The 22,810-nt window shown below is 48.8% G+C and overlaps 1 long non-coding RNA gene and 2 other non-coding genes across 3 annotated transcripts in view; all 3 read right to left on the reverse strand.

Moving 5' to 3' along the window:
- The window catches only part of LOC137839769 (uncharacterized), a 203,226-nt gene that overhangs the window by 112,199 nt on the left and 68,217 nt on the right, over window positions 1-22,810 (reverse strand). The window lies entirely within an intron of this gene.
- On the reverse strand, window positions 21,107-21,188 carry trnas-uga (transfer RNA serine (anticodon UGA)). Its single transcript has one exon. It is a non-coding gene; the product is annotated as a tRNA-Ser (tRNA).
- trnas-aga (transfer RNA serine (anticodon AGA)) lies at window positions 21,265-21,346 on the reverse strand. The gene has a single exon. It is a non-coding gene; the product is annotated as a tRNA-Ser (tRNA).

Here is a 22,810-nt window from a genome sequence, read left to right on the forward strand (position 1 = left end):
TTTTTCCTTTCCCTCTGGTAGTTTAAGATCAGGGGATGTTTGAGAATATTTGTCATTTTTCACACGTCCTGAGTGTTGTTAGTCACCTAAATGTTGAACAGAGGCTGTGATGTACCGAAGTCAAATTCCTTGTTTGGCACGCTCAAACATGGCGAATAAACATTTTTGAATCTTGAATCTTGACATTACGGTAACGAAAGGGGTGCGGCTGAGGGAAGTTGCCGGCCGAGGGTGCTCTGGCACGGGCGTGACACATAGTCCCTAACAATCAAAAAGGTCATGAGCGCTGTCCACGGTGCTGTATAGCAAGAACACTTCCCTATAGCCGAAAGCGTGTGAGCGCTATCTACGAACGTGCACTATTTACCGCGCAGGTCTACAATGGCATTGAGCCACACACGGTGTGGAGTTGTCCATGGTGCTGCACCAGATAGCGCAGATCTATCCGCGGTCCAGATCCGCATACTGTGTGGAGTTGTCCATGGCGCTCAGCGCAGCCTGAAAATGCGATTTGAGCAATAAAAAGGGTTGAGTTGGCGTAACTGTAATATCTTTGTTGAAGACAAGTTTAAATTTCACAAATTTGTTGTGATATAGAATTTATTAAGACGCATGTCTATTAGTGTGAAGTTCTCAGTGTGATATATATAGATAAAAATCAGGCAGAGTGAGACCTTGGGTCTATAGTTCGCGTAGGTTTTCAGTAAGGCAAGAGCATTGCTTTTGTAATAGTGGATTTTGGACGCAACTGGGAAGAAAAGAGAAACCTAGAACAATCCTCATCATACGCAGTTTGTGCTTCATAACACTTAAGCCTTGAGAAACATTCGTCATTGTATTTTTTATTTGATTTGACTTTCTTATTTAGTGCGAAATGTGTGTCTTCGCCAGCTGCCGGTATGTGTGAATCTACCTCATGTTCACTTGTGGTGAATTCTCTTCGATGGTCAGCTGGTCTTCCGAACAAACAGTGAAAGAGTGGCTGGCTTGGGGAAGGAAACTTCAGTCACACACAGCTGATTGGGGAAAGACTTTATTCAACCGATGTCAGAGAGAAGTGTCTCGCGCCCTAGCCAAGATGTCTTGCCCTAAAACATATACCCCCGCGCTTCCCTTCACTCGGGTGCACGCACATGGGGCTGTTGGATGATCTATGACCCCCCAGTCAGCCTCCCCAACTCTACACGCTGTATATCTTAGCAGTTGTTAATGGAAACCAGATTTGTCTGGTGCTCATGACTCTACATTACTGGACCAAGCCCCAAACAATCCCGCACGAACCTAACCCGAACATGACCCGGTCACACGTAGGCTTACTAATGAGATATACATTGCATGATACCAGAATAAAAAATTACCACACACTTCATGTTTATCGCGTGTTTATTATGCATGAGGCTTTCGTAGGCTTTGTAATATGAGCAAGTCTGTCATATTTAGACTTTAATACTCTATGCATTTTTCTTCTCTTTGTTACAGTTACAGTTACCGTTTCGTTTCACTCCATTCAATTTCAGTGCATTTAATTTCATCTCATCTCACTCACATACAACCGAAACCAGAAATAAAGCAAGCAAACTGAAGCATTTGTGTATGTGTTGACACGTGTTCCCTTTGCGTTGCCATATCCTTGATGGAAGGAAAACTTTGTGATCAAGAAAAGCAAGCCTTGAGAGTGAAGTTTTTCTGTATTGGTTCGCTGGCTGTCTAGCAGCACCCAGTCACGTGCCGTAAGGACAGTACAGTGAAAAGACAAGTATAATCAGCAGGCTCAAGTCACACGAAGCTACATTCGGCAAACATGAGTCTACGCTCAGGAAAGAACCACCTAAAGGTTTATGAACAGTGGATCGAAGATAAAGCAAACTTTGTGCTGGAGATCGACTCGGAGCAACCACCAGCTGCTGACGCAGCCACAGACGAACTGTATCCTGGAGGACAGCCATCGTGCCACAAACGGCTGCCTTCGTCTAGCAGGTGTTCACAAGCGTCATCGAATTACTCACCTACAAGAGATCAGCTAAGGCCATTTGTTTTTGAAATGTGAAAAAGAAAGCGCTGCAGCAGAAGCTGAGGTAACAGCGTACGAAGAAGTACAACATAAAAGCGGAGAGCTGAGCATGAAACCTTTCGTCAAGCCAGAGACTTTCAATACAGTACGACGTACAAGTGCATACATGGAACAACAATACAAGTTGGTAAAACCCTCAACTACAACGTCACATGTGTCGCCACTAAGAATGGAGGACATTAAACAAGAACCGGAAGTAAACAAAGGTCCAACCAACACCTAGGCCTTCAAACCATTAGCCCAAGCATTCCAAAAGTCAAAGTTAGCTTTATTGTCAATTTCTCCACATGCCAAAGACACACAAAGAAACCGAAATTTCGTTCCCCCCTATCCCACGGTGACAAGACATGGCCCACAATAGACAATCAAGTAAAACAAGTAAACAACAGCGTGCTGAATAAATAATGAATAAATAACACAACAAATAAATAAGAGGAGCAAAAAGGAGCAAGTGAGCGTACAGCAGACATTCTAGAAAAAAAGCGCAATAGAAACTCAGTCAAAGAAAACAGAGCACAGGGCTTCGCTAAATACCTCATCTGCACTGTCCATCTCGGACGACCCAGCCGAGGGCCGGGCTGGTCCGTATGCCGTCGGTGAAACTCCGTGATGAGCGACGGGTCGAGGATCCAGCGGCTCAGCACCCAGGAGCGGTGCGCGTCATCGTAACCCTCCCAGTCCACCAGGTACTGGAACCCCCGGCCGCGGCAGCGCGACCGAAGCAAGGAACGGACAGTGTAGATCGGCTCCCCCTCGACGAGCCGGGGTGGCGTCGCAGCAGACACCGAGACCAGCTCAAACACGGGCTTCACACGAGAGACGTGGAACGTGGGATAGACTCTCATGGAACCTGGGAGGCGCAAGCGGATGGTGGACGGGCTGATCACCTTGCGTATAGGGAATGGGCCCATGAAGCGGGGAGCCAGCTTGTGGGATCCCGAGCGTAACGGCAAGTCCCGTGTCGAGAGCCACACGCGCTGTCTCACGCTGTACCTCGGAACCGGCATCCGTCGCTTGTTCGCCTGGCGAGTGTAGCCTGCAACTGAGCGGAGGAGCTTGGTGACAGCGGCGAACACAGCCCAAGGCAGACGGGCACGCAGCACTACGCTCCTGGTGGGCGAAACGAGGCAGCTGGTATCCAAAGATGCACTGGAAGGGCGAAAGACCCATGGCCGAATTGGAGAGGGTATTATGCGCATACTCTACCCAGGGGAGCTGTTTGGCCCACCCGCGCTGATCTCCAGCAGCCATGCATCGGAGGGACTTACCCAGCTCCTGGTTAAGGCGCTCCGCTTGCCCGTTAGACTGCGGGTGAAACCCCGAGGAGAGGCTGGCCGTGGCCGAATTCTGTCCAGAAGGTGGAGGCGAATTGTGGGCCTCGGTCCGACACGATGTCCCGCGGGAGGCCGTGGTGATGAAAGATCTCCCGCAACATAATGGACGCTGTTTGCTTCGCTTACGGAAGCTTAGGCAGGGGAATAAAATGGGTCACCTTACTAAAGCGGTCCACAACAGTAAGAACCACTGTGTTCCCCTCCGAGGGCGAAAGGCCCGTGACAAAGTCAATCGACAAGTGGGACCAGGGGCGCCGGGGAACGGGCCACAGTTGGAGTAATCCGGCTGGAGGACGATTCGACGCCTTGCAGCAGTTACAGATGAGACAGGCCCGAACGTAATCGCGGATGTCATCTCTCTAGGTGGGCCACCAGAAGCGCTGGGCTACCACATACCTCGTGCGGGCAGCCCCGGGATGACAGGCCAGACACGAGTCCTGCACCCACTGCAGGACGGGCGCCCGCAGGTTTTCCGGAACAAACAGGCTACCCTCCGGGTAATTGCTGGGCCCGGGTTGATTGCGCTCAATCTCCCATGACAGGGCCGCGACCCGAACGGAGCTCGGACGGATAGTGGGAACTGGCCCCCGCTCCTCCTCCCCACCAGGGAACACACGAGACAGGGCAGGGCGTCTGCCTTGGCGTTGCGGGAAGTCGGCCTGTAGGAGAGCGAGAAGTTAAAACGATAAAAAAACAGAGCCCACCGAGCTTGTCTGGCGTTCAGCCTCTTAGCCGATCGCAGGTACTCCAAGTTACGGTGGTCTGTCCAAACAATGAACGGTGAGGCGGCGCCCTCTAGCCAATGCCTCCACTCATCCAAAGCCAGCTTGACAGCAAGGAGTTCCCGGTTGCCGATGTTGCGTTCTGCGGATGACAAGCGGCGTGAGAAGAAAGCGCACAGATGGAGACGATTGTCTTGGCTGCAGCGTTGGGACAGCACCCCTCCGACGCCCATGTTAGAGGCATCCACCTTGACCACAAATTGTCTCTCACGATCAGGCACCCGAAAGATCGGGGCAGCCGTAAAGCGCCTCTTCAGCTCTACAAAGGTGTGCTCCGCTAGCTCTGTCCATTTGTACGGAGAGGCGGGGCTGGTGAGAGCAGTGAGAGGACCACTGTGCTGTATCCGCGAATGAAGCGGCAATAAAAATTTGCAAAGCCCAAAAATTGCTGCAGTCTTTTACGGGTCTCCCGCACGGGCCATGACATGACCGCCCTCACCTTCTCGGGATCCATCTCGATGGGCCCCGCTCAAATCACGTAGCCGAGGAACTTGACCGAGGGGGCGTGGGACTCGCACTTCTCTGCCTTCACAAATAGGGAGTTCTCGAGGAGGTGTCACAGCACTGCCCTGACATGCTTGATGTGTTCGGGAAGCGAACGGGAGAAAATGAGAATGTCATCCAAGTATACAAACACGAACAGATTGAACATGTCCCTTAGCACGTCATTGATGAGGGCCGGGAAGACGGCCGGGACATTGGTCAGTCCGAACGGGACCACCAAATATGCACGGGCGGAGCGTCCATCCTTCTTCCCGACGAAGAAAAATCCCGCTCCTGCAGGCGAAGAGGAGGGTCGGATGATCCCTGCCGCCAAGGAGTCCCGGATGTACTCCTCCATGATCTTGCGATCCGGCGCGGACAGAGAGTATACGCGGCCCTTGGGAGGAGAGGTACCGAGTAGCAAGTCGATGGCGCACTCATAGGAAGCGCAGTCGTCTTGGTTTTGCAGAAAACGTCTGTGAGTTCATGATAATGAGCCGGTACCTTGGAAAGGTCTGGACAGGGACTGGGCGGCGACTCTCCGGACGCGCTAGTGCCTTCAGGCAAAGACGGTGGCAGCGATCGCTCCACTGCCGTACAATTCCCACCTCCCAGTCCAGCACAGGATTCCCTGATGACACGTGAGCTCTTGGTCTTCTAACGGACATTGAATCGCCCGATGACCCTCCTTCCCACAATATAAGCCCAGCGTGAGGCGTCGAGTGCATTCCTCCGCGGCTCCTTTGGCTCAGCTGATAGTGTGGTCAGTGGCTCTGACCCTGATGAGGGGAAATGGCGGTGTGTTTCACGCGTCGCTCTCTGCTCACGCTCGCGCCGCCATGTTCGGATCTGCCGATCAATTCGGGCTGCGAGGACCATCGCCTCCTCCAGGGTTCGAGGGCGATCTTATGCCACCATCCCGTCCTTCATATAGTCTGCGAGCCCGGGGAGGAAGGTGCTTACCACGGCCGGGGTGTTCCAATGACTGCTTCCTGCCAACGTCTGGAACTTTAGGGCGTATTCGGCAGCCAGCTCCTCAGCTGCATCCTCGGCAGCGGAGCCCAGATCAAACAGCCGAAGCAGTTCATCCGTGAAGGCTTTGAATGTGTCACATGCAGAGGATCCTCGTTCATACTCGGCCAGGCCCCACAGCCGTGCCTCACCCGTGAGGTGGCTCAAAGCGAACCCCACCTTGGCTGGTTCGGAAGCAAAGGTGACTGGATGAAAACTGAACATGATGCGGCAGTCTGTCACGAAAGCCCGGACGTACTTGGGATCACCGCTGAACTTCTCGAGGTCACCCAGGTGGGGCTCCGGAACATCAACGAGTTGTCTGGCTTCTGGGACTGGCGTAGGAGTGGACACGGGAGCTGGCGCAACCGAGGCAGTGTCTCCGGGTGAATTATGGAATGACAGCTCTTGGAGGCTGCCCAGCATTTGTGACATTTCTTGCTGTTGCTGCTCTATTTGCTGGTGCCGTTGTTGGCCAATCAAAATCAGGGTTTGCAGACCAAGTCAGATAGAACACTTCCAGGCCTTGCATATTTGGACACCACTTGTGGGGTCCGACAAATAGTGGATTTTGAAGTTTCTCGTCAGAGAGAATCTTTGGCCACAAAGTGAACAGGAAAAATGTTTTTCACCTGTGTGTGTTCTTGCATGTGATTTTAAGTTTACCTTCTGAGAGAATATTTGGCCACAAATTGAACAGGAAAAAAGCTTCTCAACTGTGTGTGTTCTTCTATGTGTTTTGAACTGTCCCTTCTCTGAGAATCTTTGACCACAAACTGAGCAGGAAAAAGTTTTTTCTCACCAGTGTGGGTTATTTTGTGTCTTTTTAAGCTTCCATTCTCTGAGAATCGTTGGCCACAAACTGAACAGGGAAAAGGTTTTTCACCTGTGTGTGTTCTTGCATGTGTTTTTACGTTTATCTTCTGAGAGATTCTTTGGCCGCAAATTGAAGCAGAAAAAAAGGGTTCTCACCAGTGTGGGATTTTGTGTGTGTGTTTAAGTCACCCTTCTGAGAGAATCTTTGTTAGAGTGTTGCTCACTCTAACTTCTTTGCAAGAACCACACGTAAGACAGTTTGGCCATGTTACGCCTGCAAGCGGAGAAAGCCATCTGCACACTGTGTGGTACAGTGATGCTTGAAGGTAGTCTGACTTAGACCTCTTGTAAGGGCATATTCATTGAGAGAAAACAGGGGGGGGGGGGAGTGGACAGGTTAGGTGAACCCCCAACATCTGGTCAAATCAGATCAGGGGGTGTTTTATGATGTTGGGGGAAACAGAACAACTTGATTGCTTCATCTGCAGCTGGTCAACCAGTGCAGAGGTCTTAGCACTTTGTTTACGATGTTGTGGGAACAAACAGAAGAAGTTTGTTCCCCTCAGCAACTGGTTAATCAATATAGTCTACATTCCAACATAAATCATACGATCAAGATAATTTGTGAACCCTAACGATCTTGGGCCAGGATAAAGGTTTCTCACCTGTGTGTGTTCTTGTGTTTATTTTTAAGTGACTTTTCTGAGACAATATTGGCCACAAACTGAGCAGGAAAAAGGTTTCTTACCTGTGTGCGTTCTTGCATGTGTTTTTAAATGTCCTTTCCGAGAGAATCTTTGGCCACATTTTTTTTAATGAAAGGACACACCTTGTCCTTTTGCTCGTTAGGCATGGCTGTTCCTGGCTGTTGTCACATTCAAACTTGTACATATAGGAGAATCAAAATCAGGACTCGATCCTGCTTTCCAAGACCAGCGCTTCAACCAGCTATGAGGTTCGAGCACACTAACTGGTTCTCAAACTTGGCCAAGCTATCTAGCTTTGCTTGCTCGCAGAATAGTAGAATGGTAGTTAAACGTGCCTGTTGATTTGTGACACATCCTGATTAAATTTCACAATATTATACATGAATAGTTTATAGTTTATTAGTAACAGCCATAGAACAGGCCTTGTAGCTCAGTAGTTAGAGTACTGGTCTACTAAACAAGGGGTTCTGACTTCAATCCTCACTGAATCCTGATAATGTACTTAACATTTGCTGTGCAAGCTGAATTTATAATAGTTGAGGGTGAAATTCCACGTATCTTGTCCATGGTACTGTAAACTTGGTATTTATGTTACCGTAATTTCCGGACTATAAGCCGCGACTTTTTTCCAAAATTTTGAACCCTGCGTCTTATAGTCAGGTGCGGCTTATATACGATTTTTTCGTGATTTTTGTGATGATTTGATCCCTTTTATACACTCGCAAAAAGGCTGTGGACCACTGTTTTGCGCTATCTTGAAGAACAAAACAACAACAAAAATACTATTTTGAAACACTACTATGGCTGCTGCTTATTCTGTCTGTGTTGCTTGTGACTATTATGAGCTTTAGTAGGAATGCACGCTAGGTGACCTGCGTCAAAGGGCTCTAAACCCTTTTTCATACTCTGCCATGTGACTCAGAGATTACACAAAGCAGTGGCGCTGTTTGGACCATCTGCATTGTATTAAAACCCAATCAATCAGCATTTAAATTCAATTCTTCTGACATTTTGCTCACCAAAAACAAGTTGTAATGAATGTGAACTTTTAATGCATTTTATTCAGAAGGTTACTTTGAACCCTGAGGCTTAAATGGCGGCGCGGCGTATTTATGGATTTTTACGGCTTTCTGTGTACTGTCTTTCTTTGTAAAAAACTCATGTGCACGTGCGGCTTATAGTCCGGTGCGGCTTATGTAAGAAAAAACTAAAATATCCCTGAATTTTAGCTGGTGCGGCTTATAGTCCGGTGCGGCTTATAGCCCGGAAATTACGGTAGTTATTTGGTATATAGTTTATTGATTGATTGAAAATTTATTGATCCCGAGGGTGGGGAAATTCAGGCCCCAGCAGTATTCATACCATATAAAAGATATGCTCGCTTCGACGCTCAGAACAGCACTTTAGTTCAATTCTCACTGAACCCTGATAATATACTTAACATTTGCTGTGCAAGGTGAATTTATAATAGTTGAGGGTGTAATTACACGTATCTTGTCCATGGTACTGGTGACCAGCAGTTGTGTAATGAGTTGTTGTTGTCTTTGGGGACGTTAAGGGAAAATTTATAGTTTCTCATGGCACACAAATGTGTGCACACTGGTTGAAAATAACTGGCCTAGAGTGCTGGCTAGACTACATTTTCAAGAGTTTCTTTTGGTTCAAAGGTTGACACAGTTTTGCCAAGCAAGGCCGCGTAGCTTCGTAACATGAGCACTACAATTGTAAATCAGAGGGTGTGAGTTAAATTCCCACTAGGGTCTGACAGACATCTACATCTGCTAACCTTGCTTGATAGTAGTGTGTTTGAATTTTTAATTAGCGGTAGGTGTTGAAGCTTCACTGCTAGCATGAGAACTGATTTTGCAAAAAAGTGGTCACTAGCTGTGACCAAATTCACAGGCTGCATCCTCAGAAGGTTGTTTTTTGGGCCAGTTATCATTTATGCATGATGTCACTTCACACAGAGGATAAAGATTTCGATGAATTTAATAATTTGGAGTGACACGGGTGGTCCGATAAATTTGGCATTTATGTTAGTTATTTGGTATATAGTTTATTGATTGATTGCTTGATTGATTGCTTGATTGATTGAAACTTTATTGATCACGGGGGTGGGGAAATTCAGGCCCCAGCAGTATTCATACCATATAAAATATATAGAAAAGACACACAGATGACATGAAAGGAACTCAATAGGCTCCTATAAGGCTGCCACACAACGGCGCCACAAAGAAAGCCAGTAAGTGTGAAAGTTAAAAGCCATCAAAGCAAAGCAACAAGACAAAGGAAAAAGGTAACAGCCCCCCTCAATACCAAAGAACACTCTTAAACACACAAAATAGCCTTCACGGGGTCCATAAACAGGTGTAAGGGCAGTCAAGTTCAACGGCGCCCAATGGACTGTGGTCGTGAATCGGTAGAACATCACAAAACAGGCAAACGTGTGAGCAGCGTCCTGGGCACACATTTGGAGCACGTGCAGATTCTCACCATGAGGCTGGCACGGCGACGGTCGTTGGTTCCGACGAGCACGAGGGAGCGGACCTCCCAGAGGGGTCGCGGCTGCGAGGCCAAGGCGAGGGAACCGGTCAGCTCCGCCAGTGCAGACCCGAGTGTCAGTCTGTCCCGTGATGCTGCTTCGCTCATCAGTCCCTGAGAAACTGACTCGCCTAACAATTCGGAAAACCCGCAGAATTGCTTGTCCACCCCAGCCAGATTGCCGCTCCAGCGCCAGCTATTCCCATCTTGCCCCCCACAATAAAGTCTCTGTCGCTACGCAGTTGGCTGTACTGTCTGATCCCTTACAGTACAGACTGACCACGCTATGCAGCCAGCGAACGACGAGACGGCATTGAGCCGACTGGAGCGAGCCGAGACCACCATCAGCAGCCTAGCACGTCAGTGGGGCATCGACTTCTTGCCTCCGAGCCTGTGCATTCCCGCATGTGCCATTGATGGCTGTCTGATCGGCGAGGTGGCTTTTGTGACGGAACCAGTTAAGTTATTGCTCTCCGGCAATCGCCACGAAACCATCCAGTTTTCTCTTCTTTCCCTCCCAGGACGGTGGTTCATACTGGGGCACCCTTGGTTGCGGCAGCACAACCTGGTGCTGGACTGGGAAGTGGGGGTTGTTCGGCAGTGGAGTGAACGCTGCCATCGGGTGTGCCTGAAGGCGGCCACCAGCCCACTCAGGAGAGCCCCGCCCAGGCACAGTCCCGACATCTCCAATGTACCAGAATTGTATCACGAACTCAAAGAGGTTTTTAATAAAGCCAGGGCAACTTCTCTTCCCCCACACCGGTCCTACGATTGCGCCATCGATCTGTTGCCCGGCACCTTCCCTCCCAAGGGACGCGTCTACTCCCTGTCCGCTCCTGAGCACCGGGCTATGGAGGAATACATCCGGGAGTCCCTGGCGGCCGGTATCATACAGCTGTCCTCTTCACCTACTGGAGCGGGTTTCTTCTTCGTGAAGAAGAAGGAGGGCATGCTCCGTCCGTGCGTCGACTACCGGGGAATAAACGAGATCACTGTAAAAAAACGATACCCTCTGCTTCTTCTTTCTTCCGCCTTCGAGAGCCTTCAGGGTGCCACCATCTTCCCAAAACTGGATCTTCGCAACGCCTACCACCTGATCCGCATCCGGGAGGGAGACGAGTGGAAGACAGCTTTCAACACCCCGAGCGGACACTACGAGTACTCGGTGGTTCCGTTTGGGTTCACCAACGCCCCAGCGGTTTTCCAGTCCTTGATAAATGATGTTTTACGAGACATGCTGGACAAATTCTTGTTCGTTTATTTGGACGACATCCTCATCTTCTCCCGCTCGCTCCCTGAGCACATCAGGCATGTTTGGGCGGTGCTGCGCCGCCTCCAGGGGAATTCACTCTACGTGAAGGCAGAGAAGTCCAAGTTCCACACCCTCTCTGTCAAATTCCTCGGCTACGTGGTGCGTGAGGGATCCATCGAAATGGACCCTGGGAAGGTGCAAGCGGTCACGTCATGGCCTGTTCCCGAAACACGCAAGCGGCGGCAACAGTTCTTCGGATTCGCGAACTTTTATCGCCGTTTTATCGGTGGATACAGCACGGTGGCCGCGCCCTTCACCTCCCTTACCAGCCCCCCCCTCCCCGTACAAATGGACGGAACGGGCAGAACAGGCATTTCAGGAGCTTAAGACGAGGTTCACATCCGCTCCCATCCTCTGAGTCCCCGATCCCGACATACAGTTCGTGGTCGAGGTGGACGCCTCGAACGTGGGTGTCGGGGCAGTGTTGTCCCAACGTAGCCGCCAAGACGATCGTCTCCACCCGTGCGCCTCCTCTTCTCGCCGCTTGTCAGCCTCAGAACAGAACTATGACATCGGAAATCGGGAGCTCCTTGCCGTCAAGTTGGCCTTGGAGGAGTGGCGGCATTGGCTGGAGGGCGCCACCACTCCGTTCATTGTCTGGACCGACCACCGCAACTTGGAGTATCTGAGATCGGCCAAGAGACTGAACATGAGACAAGCACGGTGGGCCCCGTTCTTTGACCGGTTTGAGTTCTCGCTTACTTACAGACCGGGTTCCCGTAAAGCAAAGGCGGACGCCCTGTTGCGTTTGTTTCCTGGTGGGGAGGAGGGACAGGGTCCGCCTCCCACTATCCTCCCGAGCTCGGTTTGGGTGGCGGCTCTTTCATGGGAGATTGAACGCCAAGTGGAAGCCGCCTCACGCTATCAACCCGGCCCCAGCAACTGCCCGGCGCATGACTCACACCTGGCCTGTCATCCCAGAGCTGCACGCACGAGGTACGTGGTGGTAGAGCATTTCTGGTGGCCCACCTGGCAAGTGGACACCAGCCATTGCATCAGAGCCTGCTCGATTTGTAACCGCTGTAAGACGCCTACTCGTCCTCCGGCCGGGCTGCTTCAACCCTTGCCGGTTCCCCGGCGTCCCTGGTCTCACCTGTCGATCGACTTTGTCACGGGCCTCCCCCCCTCGGAAGGAAACACGGTGGTCCTCACGGTGGTGGACCGTTTCAGCAAGATGACACATTTCATCCCTCTGCCTAAGCTACCATCTGCAAAGCAGACTGCGTCCATCATGGCGCGGGAGGTGTTTCGTCACCACGGTTTCCCACAAGACATCATGTCAGACCGAGGTACACAATTCGCTTCTACCTTCTGGGCGGAGTTCTGCCGACCCCTCGGCACTACGGCCAGCCTCTTTTCGGGGTTTCACCCTCAGTCCAATGGTCAAGCGGAGCGCCTGAACCAGGAACTGGGCAGGTCCCTCCGATGCATGGCCGCCGGGGACCAGTGCGGGTGGGTCCAACAGCTTCCCTGGGTAGAGTATGCTCACAATTCCCTCCCCAGCTCGGCCACGGGACTTTCGCCTTTCCACTGCGTTTTCGGGTACCAGCCACCCTTGTTCGCCCACCAGGAGCGTGGTGCGGCGTGCCCGTCAGCTCAGGCTTGTGTCCGCCGTTGTCATCGAGCCTGGGCGAGGGCCCGGATCACTCTTCTCCGCTCTGTTTCAGGCTACGCCCGCTAGGCGAACAAGTGCCGGACGCCGGCTCCGGAGTACAGAGTGGGCCAGCGTGTGTGGCTCTCAACGCGGGATTTGCCGCTGTGAGCGGGATCCCACAAGCTGGCGCCCCGCTTTGTTGGACCGTTCCCTATCCAGAAGGTGATTGGCCCGTCCGCCGTCCGTCTTGTCCTTCCAGAGTCCATGAAGGTTCACCCCATGTTCCACGTGTCCTGTGTGCGGCCCATATTTGACAGCGCGTTGGTACCGGCGCCTGTTCCGATGCCGGCGCCCTTTCCGCCGCCGCCGCCCCAGCTTGTCGATGGGGGTCCGGCTTATGCTGTCCGCTGCTTGCTCCGATCGCAGCGGCGCGGTCGTGGCCTCCAATACCTCGTGAATTGGGAGGGTTATGACGACGCGCAACGCTCCTGGGTTCCGAGCCGCTGGATACTCGACTGTTCGCTCATCACGGAGTTCCATCGCTGTCATCCGGACCAACCAGGTCCTCGGCGAGGGCGCCCAAGGAGGAACGAGGGGACCAGGGGTGAGGGTTCGGGGAGGCGTTGTCCGCCGGCACCGGGGTCTTCTGCGCTTGCGTCCGGCGATCCTGCGTCCGGCGAAGAGTCGGACGTTTTGGCGGAGTGCCTGGTCGTCAGGGGGGTTGCCTTCCTTTTTTTTTTTTTTTTTTTTGTTTTGGTTCCTGGTGACGTCGGGAGCCGTCCCTTGTGTGTGTGGGGAGGGGGTTCTGTCACGTGCTGGCGCCACCTGCGACACGAACACGCCCCCCTGTCAGCGGAATCGCCGCCACCTGCCACGGGCTCATTGACAGCGCTATATCAGCGCTGCCAGCACAGACCCGAGTGTCAGTCTATCCCGTGATGCTGCTTCGCTCATCAGTCCCTGAGAACCTGACTCGCTTAACAATTCGGAAAACCCGCAGAATTGCTTGTCCACCCCAGCCAGATCGCCGCTCCAGCGCCAGCTATTCCTATCTTCCCCCCCACAATAAAGTCTCTGTTGCTACGCACTTGGCTATACTGTCTGATCCCTTACAAATGCATCTGACTACGAAACAGAAGAGTTTCAATTCCTGGTTAGCTTATATGCCATTTTTCTGTCAACATTAGCTATGCACACTTCAAACTTATGCGTTGAAGTGACTTACAGACACTATCAACAAAGAAGTTTTTCCAATGTTGTCTCATCTCAAGTCTTTGGGATCATCGGATCTGCGCAGTCTGATAGTTCCACCAATATTTTAACATCAACAATCTTTCATGGTATGCCAGGGTGTCCTGGTTGAAGATCCTAAAGAAAAGACCCTAAACTCGTATAGCGTTGTGGCCGCAGCATCGCCGGAAAAAATCTGGGTCACTGCTAATTAAATTACCTTGCTGAATTTGTCCGTTGTTCACTGTTGCCACCTATGTTTTAATATCAACTTTATTTCATAAAGTTTTCCTAATCTTGGTGAAACTGCCTCAGGCATTCCTATCTTTTTTTAGGCCTGGCTGCCACAAGGCAGCGGTAGACATACAATTATGACCCTGAAAGGATACGCGCAAACTGGCCATGATATTTATAAAAATTCATTAATCACCGAAATGCAGTCCTCAGGTCCATGTCATATTTGCTACCAATCAGAATGTAACGGAGTCAGCTAATTTGATACGGGGCTCATTGGTCGAGGGGCATAATTCTCGCTTAGGGCGCAAGAGGTCTCGGTTTCAACTATTGAATGAGGCCTACTTTGAAACACAGCTGTCTCCTGTGCTCTGACATTTTCGACAAGCCAATGTCACATGCGCATCATTTACAGGCTGCATTTATGTGACACGTGATGTGAATTTAGACACAGCTAAGAACTACCAAATGGAATCTAACAGAGTCAGCATGGTTCCATCTAAAGTGAGTGAAAGAAGCCAGTTTTCACTCAGTCTCAAATCAGGTACCACAACATAATTGCAGCGCAAAATAATTTAAATGTGTCATGGACATTGCAAAGGAACCTACAATGACAAGAAATAGTAGAAGAAGCTGTTTCCACCAAGTCTCGAACTGGGGACCTTTCACGTGTTAAGCCAGGGGTCGGCAACCCAAAATGCTCAAAAAGCCATCTTCCCCCACCATTGGAGCCAACCCACCACCAGGTAGTGATCAGTTGAAAGCTCCGCCCCTCTCTTCACCCGAGTATCCAAAACATGCGGCCGCAAATCCGATGACACGACTACAAAGTTGATCATCGAACTGCGACTTAGGGTGTCCTGGACCAAGTGCACACATGGACACCCTTATGTTTGAACATGGTGTTCATTATAGAAAATCCGTGTTGAGCACAGAAGTCCAACAATAGAACACGGCTCGGGTTCAGATCGGGGGGGCGTTCCTCCCACTCACTCCCTTCCAGGTCTCACTGTCATTGCCCACTCACGTGGGCACGCATTGAAGTCACCCAGTAGAACGATGGAGCCCCCGGAAGGAGCGCTCTCCAGCACTTCCTCCAGGGACCCCAAGAAGGGTGGGTACTCTGAGCTGCCGTTTGGTGCATAGACACAAACAACAGTCAGGACCCGTCCCCCCACCCGAAGGTGGAGGGAGGCTACCCTCTCCTTCACCGGGGTGAACCCCAATGTGCAGGCGCCCAGCCGGGGGGGCAATAAGTATGCCCGCACCTGCTCGACGCCTCTCACCGTGGGCAACTCTAGAGTGGAAGATAGTCCAGCCCCTCTCGAAAAAAATAGGGGAATGGTTCTCCCCAATGAGCCATGAACAAAGAGACCAATTTGTAGATGATTGACTTGAAAAGCAGTGAGGATACCTAGCCGAGTAAGAAGAGGCTGAGATGAATGTTTCGGATGTACACAACATATTACTCATAGAGTTAGTTTCTGCAGACGATATATAGGCTCAAGTTTGGTCTGGTGAGTACTAGCCCAAGCGATATTACAATAGTAAATATACGGATAGATCATTGAATAGCATGGTGGCTACCTCGGGGCTGATTAGATGACGGGTTTTACGTACAATACCAATGCTCTTGGCCATTTTTGTGGAAATAGTCATGATATGAGATTTCCAGGACAATGATCCATCAATCGTAATGCCAAGGAATCGTGTAGAACACACGTTAGTTATAGGAATGTTATCAACATATATTGCTGGTGATTTGTTAAATATATGAGATTTGTTTTGTTAATATTAAGTGATCAATTGAATGTGCTTGATATAAATAACTATTGAAAGTAACTGTATGCTGATACATATGCTTAATTTGAATGTTAATTTTTCTAAGTTGTCATTATCATCCTAGTGTCAAAGTTCAATGTGGCTTAGAATAATACTGAATGTTTCGTGACTTGTAAGAAATTCAAGTGGCACTGGCATAGTGATTGATTGATTGATAGAAGTTCTCGCATGAAAAAAAATGTCAATGACACATCATGTCTCAAATCTCATACTATGTGCAGGAGCGGCGGACAAACTTCCCTCTCGTTTTCCTGTTTGATCGCTCCGTTTGTAGTTACGATCCACCGTTGACTCATCGCGTCCTCCCTAAAAAAATCAGTTTTATCCATCAGTCTTCCTCCTCCTTTTGTTGGAATTAAAATGTATTTTATTCTTAGTGTGTGCCATCCACTTTTTCCACTTCCACTTCCAATCCCTTAGACCTTTGTCCGTTGGGGCACCGCTGAGGATTTGACAGTCAGTTTTCTCCATTCCACTCTGTTCTCCGCTGTTCTCAATAACTCGTATGTTTTTAGGCCTGTCCAATCCTTTATGTTGTCCTCCCATCTCTTTTTCTGTCTCCCTCTCTTTCTGCCTCCGTTCACTGTGCCTTGCAGGATCTCCTTGGCAAGTCCTGTTGATCTTGTGACATGGCCGTACCATTCCAGTTTCCGCCTTTTGACTGTCGTTAGTAGGTCGACGTATGGTCCGATTGCACTCTTTACACGTGATTTTACCTCTTCGTTTGTGATGTGGTCTTTGTAAGATATTCCAAAGAGTCTTCTGTAGCATCGCATTTCCAGTGCCTTGATTCGCTTTTCAGTGTCTGCTGTTAGGGTCCAGGATTCACAAGCATATAGAAAGATTGAGATTACTAGGGAGCGCATTAGTCTGATCTTCGAGCTGGTAGAGATATTTTTGTTGTTCCAGATGGTCTTCAGCTTGGTCATTGCATTTGTAGTTTGGGCAATCCTGGCAAGTATTTCGGGTTTAGATCCTTCATCTGAGACCACAGCACCTAGGTATTTAAAGTTGTTGACTACCTCTAGGGTCTGGTTGTTAATCTTGATGTCTCCGGTGAATCCGTTGGGGTTGTTGGTCATTAGTTTTGTTTTTTCTGCACTTATCTCCATGCCATAGTCTGTGGCTGTCTCTTCTAATCGGTGGATCAGGTCGACTAGTTCTTGTTCGTCGCCGGCAAGACCATCAATATCATCCGCAAAGCGGAGATTGGTGATCTTTCTGCCTCCAATGCTTACTGAGCCTTCATGTTGTTCAAGGGCCTCTGACATTATTCTTTCAAGGAAGATGTTGAAGAGCATGGGGGATAGCAAGCAACCTTGACGCACTCCTATTGTTGTCCTAAACCACTCTCCTATGTTGTTTTGTAGGTATACCGCACTTGTGGCTGTCTTGTATAAGTTCTCAATGACTGCAATTATATTCTCATTGATGTTATAGAGTTTCATGGTTGCCCAAAGCGCTTCATGCCACACGCGGTCGAATGCCTTCTTAAAGTCGATGAATACGTGGTAGAGATCCTGTTGGTGTTGCTGGTACTTTTCGCACAGTATCCGAAGATTGAATATTTGCTCTGTGGTGCTGCGACCTGGTCTGAATCCAGCCTGTTCTTCTGCTATTATCTTTTCGGCTTGGGGCATTAGTCTTCTTAATATAACTTTTAGCATTACCTTACTGGGATGGCTGATGAGGCTGATAGTGCCGTAGTTTTGGCAGAGCTGGACGTTGCCTTTTTTGAGAAGGGTGATAATAAGTGATTGTGTCCATGATGTTGGCCACTCGCCTGTTGTCCAGATTTTGTTGCAGATAAGTAAAAGTGCATCTATGATCGGGTCACCCTCCGCCTTGATCAGTTCCGCTGTGATGTTATCCACGCCTGGTGATTTTCCTGGTTTTAGTGACTGTACTGCTGAAACTATTTCTTCTCGCAGTATAGGGTCCTTGTGATTGTTTGTTGCTGCAGGGGCAGTAAGGACTTTTGGGTTGCCTTTTATTTTATGTGTGTATAGTTCGGAGCAGTATTCTGTCCATCTCTTTCTCACTTGTGCTTCTTCGGTTAAGCAATTCCCTTTGGAGTCTTGTATTATTGTGGTCCTTGATCGCTTTGTGGAGGTGAGGTCTTTGATTGTCTGGAAGGCCCTTTTACTGTTGTTTTTGAGTAGGCTGTCTTCAATATCTTTGCACTGATCTCCAATCCACGCTTCTCTCGCTTGGTTTATTTCTTTTTTAACTCGTAGGTTGGTCTTTCTGTATTGTGTCAGGCCCTCTGTTGTGTTCTTTTTCCATCTCAGCTCTCTGCGTTTATCACATAGCTCCAATATTTCGTCAGTTATCCATGGTTTCTTCTTCGGGCGGTGTTTCCGATAATGTCGCTAGCTGTTTCAGCTGAGGTAAAGGAGTGTGTTAAAGATTCTACATCTACATCTTCATTCAATGCGAGTAGTGGTGCAAATTTTCCTCCGATGTTGGCCTTGAAGGATTCCAAAATGGTAGGATCTTTCAGCTTTTCTAGGTTGAATTTTAGTCTGGTGCCCCCAGCTTTCTGGATCTTTATCAGACGTAGGGAAAAGGTCATCATTACGAGGCTGTGGTCACTTCCAATATCTGCTCCTGGGAATGTTCTTGTCCTTGCGATGTTTACACTAGATTTGAAGCGTTGTTGGATCATGATATAGTCAATTTCGCTTTGGTAAAGTCCTCCTGGGCTGAGCCAGGTCATTCTTCTTGATTTCTTGTGTGGCCCCAGAGTGTTCATGATTTTAAGTTCATTCAAGCTGGCAAATTCAAGAAGCCGCAGCCCTCTGTCATTTGAGATGTCATTACAGTAGGGTCCACATGTACTTTTCCAGTCGTTGAAGGCATCCTTTCCTATCTTTCCATTCCAGTCACCCTGCACGACTAATATGTCTTTTTTTGGTGTTTCGTCAATTACTTTTTGTAGTTGATGGTAAAAGTCTTCGACTTCTTCATCTGGGTGGTCTGTTGTTGGTGCATACGCTTGTATTATGGTGAGGTTGAAAGGCAGTGATTTCAATCGTATGGTTATGATCCGGCTGTTGATGGGTTGGCATGCAATTACTGCCCCTGTGACCTCTTTGTTAACAAGGAACCCTACTCCATGTTCATGGCGGTCTTCTCTGCCACTAAAATAGAGTTTATGATTCTCTGGTGTGGTTCTTTCTCCAAAATTCTTGTAGCGCACTTCGCATAGACCTAAGATGTTCCATCTGTATCGTTTCATTTCATGGTCCAGTTGTTCCAACTTCCCAATACCCCTGAGGGTCCGCACATTCCATGTGCCAATGACAATGTTGGTCCTGGCACGGATGATCTTATTTGATCCATCAGTAGCATATTTTCCACTCCCGCCCTGACAGCCCTCGACGGAAGAGGCGGTCCTTTTTAACCCGGGCGACGACCGAGCCGGTATGGAATTTTTTGTAACTGTCGTTCTCTCTTGCGGTGTGTCTTGGGCATTGTCGCGTGGCGGAGCCCATCCCTCTCCACGCCAGACCACAGCCGATGTCCTCCCACTCGGAGGCTCGCCCTGGTCCCGAACACATAGCCGTTGGATTCCTCCTGGATCCTCTTCCGCCTTGGCCGTTCGCCCCCGCTAGAGGGATTCGCCCAGTGATGTTGTGTTAACATCACCCCCTCACACGGTTTGGCACGCTTGCTGAAGCGAGTGACCGGGGTATGGCGCTTGGAGCCACGTGTGATAGATTAGGAGATGGAGGAGAACCGGTGAGCCTGACAATCCCAAGGGAATCAGCAGTCAGCCATCAAAGGTACTATCTCTCTCCAGAGCCCCCTATACCCCCTATTCTATGTGTGCCATAGAATAGTTTGAACATTAAAAAAGGCTAATGGGAAAATAAAAAACATTCATATCAATTATATTGTAAAATTACTGTGTACGAAACACCAATATTGAATTTCAACTTTAAATTAAATTTATAAAATTACTCTTTTTTTCCACACTTTGATTTATTTTAACCCCCTGATTATCATATTATTTTTTGTGTAGAACAGGGCTGGTCAATTAATTTTTACAAGGCGCGAAATGGAAAACCTCAGTTGTGTCAGAGGGCCACACCTACGATAACTTAAACCTGCTCAATTTTCTTCCATTGTAAAATGCACTAAATTATTTATTTTAAATAGCTGGTGCTGGTAATTAGAAGAATACAATTATTCTGTTTACATTTATATTAAGCTCCGTGAAATTGTGGTGTATAGGTCAAATAAAAACACAATCATTAATCAGTACAATTTATTCTTAACTTCTTTAACTTTTCCTCAAATGACAAAGCCGCTGCATCTCTGGGTGTGAAGTTTGATAAAAAGTCCTTGTTGGGCTTGCAGTTTTGCTAGCAATGCATCAGCCTCTGATGCGCGCTGTTTATCAGACAGATGTATTTTTTCTTATGCTTGGTCGTGTAGTGGCGACTTAAATTATATTCTTTAAACACAGCGACCTGTGTACCACAAATCAGGCACAAGACTTTACCTTTCATTTCTGTAAAGAAATACTTGGCAGTCCATGTCTTGTTGAAAACACAGCGCTCCTTGTCAACTTTTCTTTTCTGAGGGTCAGCACACATTTATTTCTCGGGCAGCATTACTTCGCATTGTTCACCTTCACGCACAGCTCACATACACCTACGCTACACGGAAGTGTGACACCTTTCAAAATAAAAGCAAAACAGTTGTATTGCATGCACGACACAGATTATTATTATTTATTTTTTTAATTAAGTTGTAATCAATATAATTTACGAGTGGCCTCATGCTGTCATGCTCAGGACAGGGAAGCACAAAGTGCCGGATGTGACCCGCGGGCCGTATTTTGCCCAGGTCTGCCTTAGCCACTCGGCCACAACAACACACAATGTCATACACACTGTTCAAATGCATGTGGTGAGTATCTCCTAATACACCATGAGATTCTAATTAAAAGGTTGGATTGTTGTCTGCAGGTCCCAACGGATTTCAACTCCATCGGATTTCAACTCCATCGCCTTAACCACTCGGCCACAACAACACACATTGACGAGGTCCTCACATTGTCAAAATGCATCTTGCAAGGATCTAGTAAGATTCTATTTCAAAATCGGAATTGTCGTCAGCAGGATTCCAAACTTTGAATCATTGTCAGCAGGACCCGAACCTGCGAGGGGAGGCCCCAATGGATTTCAAGTCCATCGCCTTAACCACTCGGCCACAACAACATACACTGGGGTGGGCCTCACATTGTCAAAATGCGTATTGCGAGGATCTAGCAAGATTCTAATTCAAGATCTGAATCGTTGTAAGCAGGATTCAAACCTGCGAGGGGAGACCCCAATGGATTTCTAGTCCATCGCCTTAACCACTCGGCCACAACAACACACTGTGTAATGCACACCGTACAAATGTGGTGAGTATCTCATATAACACCACGAGTGATCATTGTCGGATCATTGTCGGCAGGACCTGGACCTGCGAGGTGAGACCCCAATGGATTTCTAGTCCATCTCCAGGTGATGGACTAGAAATCCATGGTGATTCCCCCTTGCAGGTTCGAATCATGACACCTTTTGTATTAGATTCCCGGACCGGCCACACAGACTCTGTCCGAAAGAAGGCCCAGCAGCGGCTGTACTTCCTGAGACAGCTCAAGAAGTTCAACCTGCTGCAGGAGCTGCTGAAGACCTTCTACACTGCCATCATCCAGTCTGTCCTCTGCACCTCCATTACTGTCTGGTTTGGATCCCCTTCCAAACGAGACAAGCACAGATTGCAACGGACAATCAGGACTGCAGAAAAGATAATTGGAATCAACCTCCCATCTATCCAAGACTTGTACCTGTCCAGGACAGGGAAACGTGCAAGTAACATCTCAACAGACCCTTCTCACCCAGGTTGCAGTCTGTTTGAACTACTCCCCTCCGGACGGTGTTATAGAGCTCTGTACGCCCAAACCAGCAGACACAGAGACAGCTTCTTTCCCCAGGCTGTTGCTCTGATGAACTCACACCACTCTTAGAGTCTCATGACGTCACAAGTTGTACGCGTTTAGCTTCAGTGAATGTAAACAAAAAGAGAAGAGGGGCCAGCGCGGAGACGTCGGGCCAGGTTTGCGGCCAACCCAGCTCGCCTAGCCGTGCCTTCCATTATCCTGGCGTACATTCGTTCGCGGGACGACAAGATGGGTTGAGTTCGCCTGATAGGATCCACGAACCGGACAGTGCGTGCCTGCTGTGTGCTCATGTTCACAGTGGCCTGGTTGACTGTCATCTTTCCGGACTCTGCTGTGCATCGGGAGTGGCTAGCGTGCTATCACTCTTATTGTTCATCTTCTTGTTTTATTTTTCCTGTGTTGTTTACTTGTATGTGCGTAGTGAACTCTGTCTTATCTTTCCGGACTCTGCTGTGCATCGGGAGCGGCTAGCGTGCTATCACTCTTATTGTTCATCTTCTTGTTTTATTTTTCCTGTGTTGTTTACTTGTATGTGCGTTGTGAACTCTGTCTTATCTTTCCGGACTCTGCCGTGCATCGGGAGCGGCTAGCGTGCTATCACTCTTATTGTTCATCTTCTTGTTTTATTTTTCCTGTGTTGTTTACTTGTATGTGCGTTGTGAACGCTGTCTTGTCACCCTGGGATAGTGAGAAACGTAATTTCGATCTCTTTGTGTGTCTTGACATGCGGAGGAATTGACAATAAAGGAGACTTTGAGACTTTGACTTTGAAAAGTATGTCGAAGCGTGACGGGTGGGGCACAATTCAGAAAACGTGCTCAGCTCGTCGAGAAAATGCGATTTAAGAAATAAAATTAAAAATGCGCCTAAAACCTAAACCAAACGCTGCAG

The sequence above is a fragment of the Syngnathus scovelli genome, chromosome 20, assembly GCF_024217435.2.
Source record: "Syngnathus scovelli strain Florida chromosome 20, RoL_Ssco_1.2, whole genome shotgun sequence".
Classification (NCBI taxonomy): Eukaryota; Metazoa; Chordata; class Actinopteri; order Syngnathiformes; family Syngnathidae; genus Syngnathus; species Syngnathus scovelli.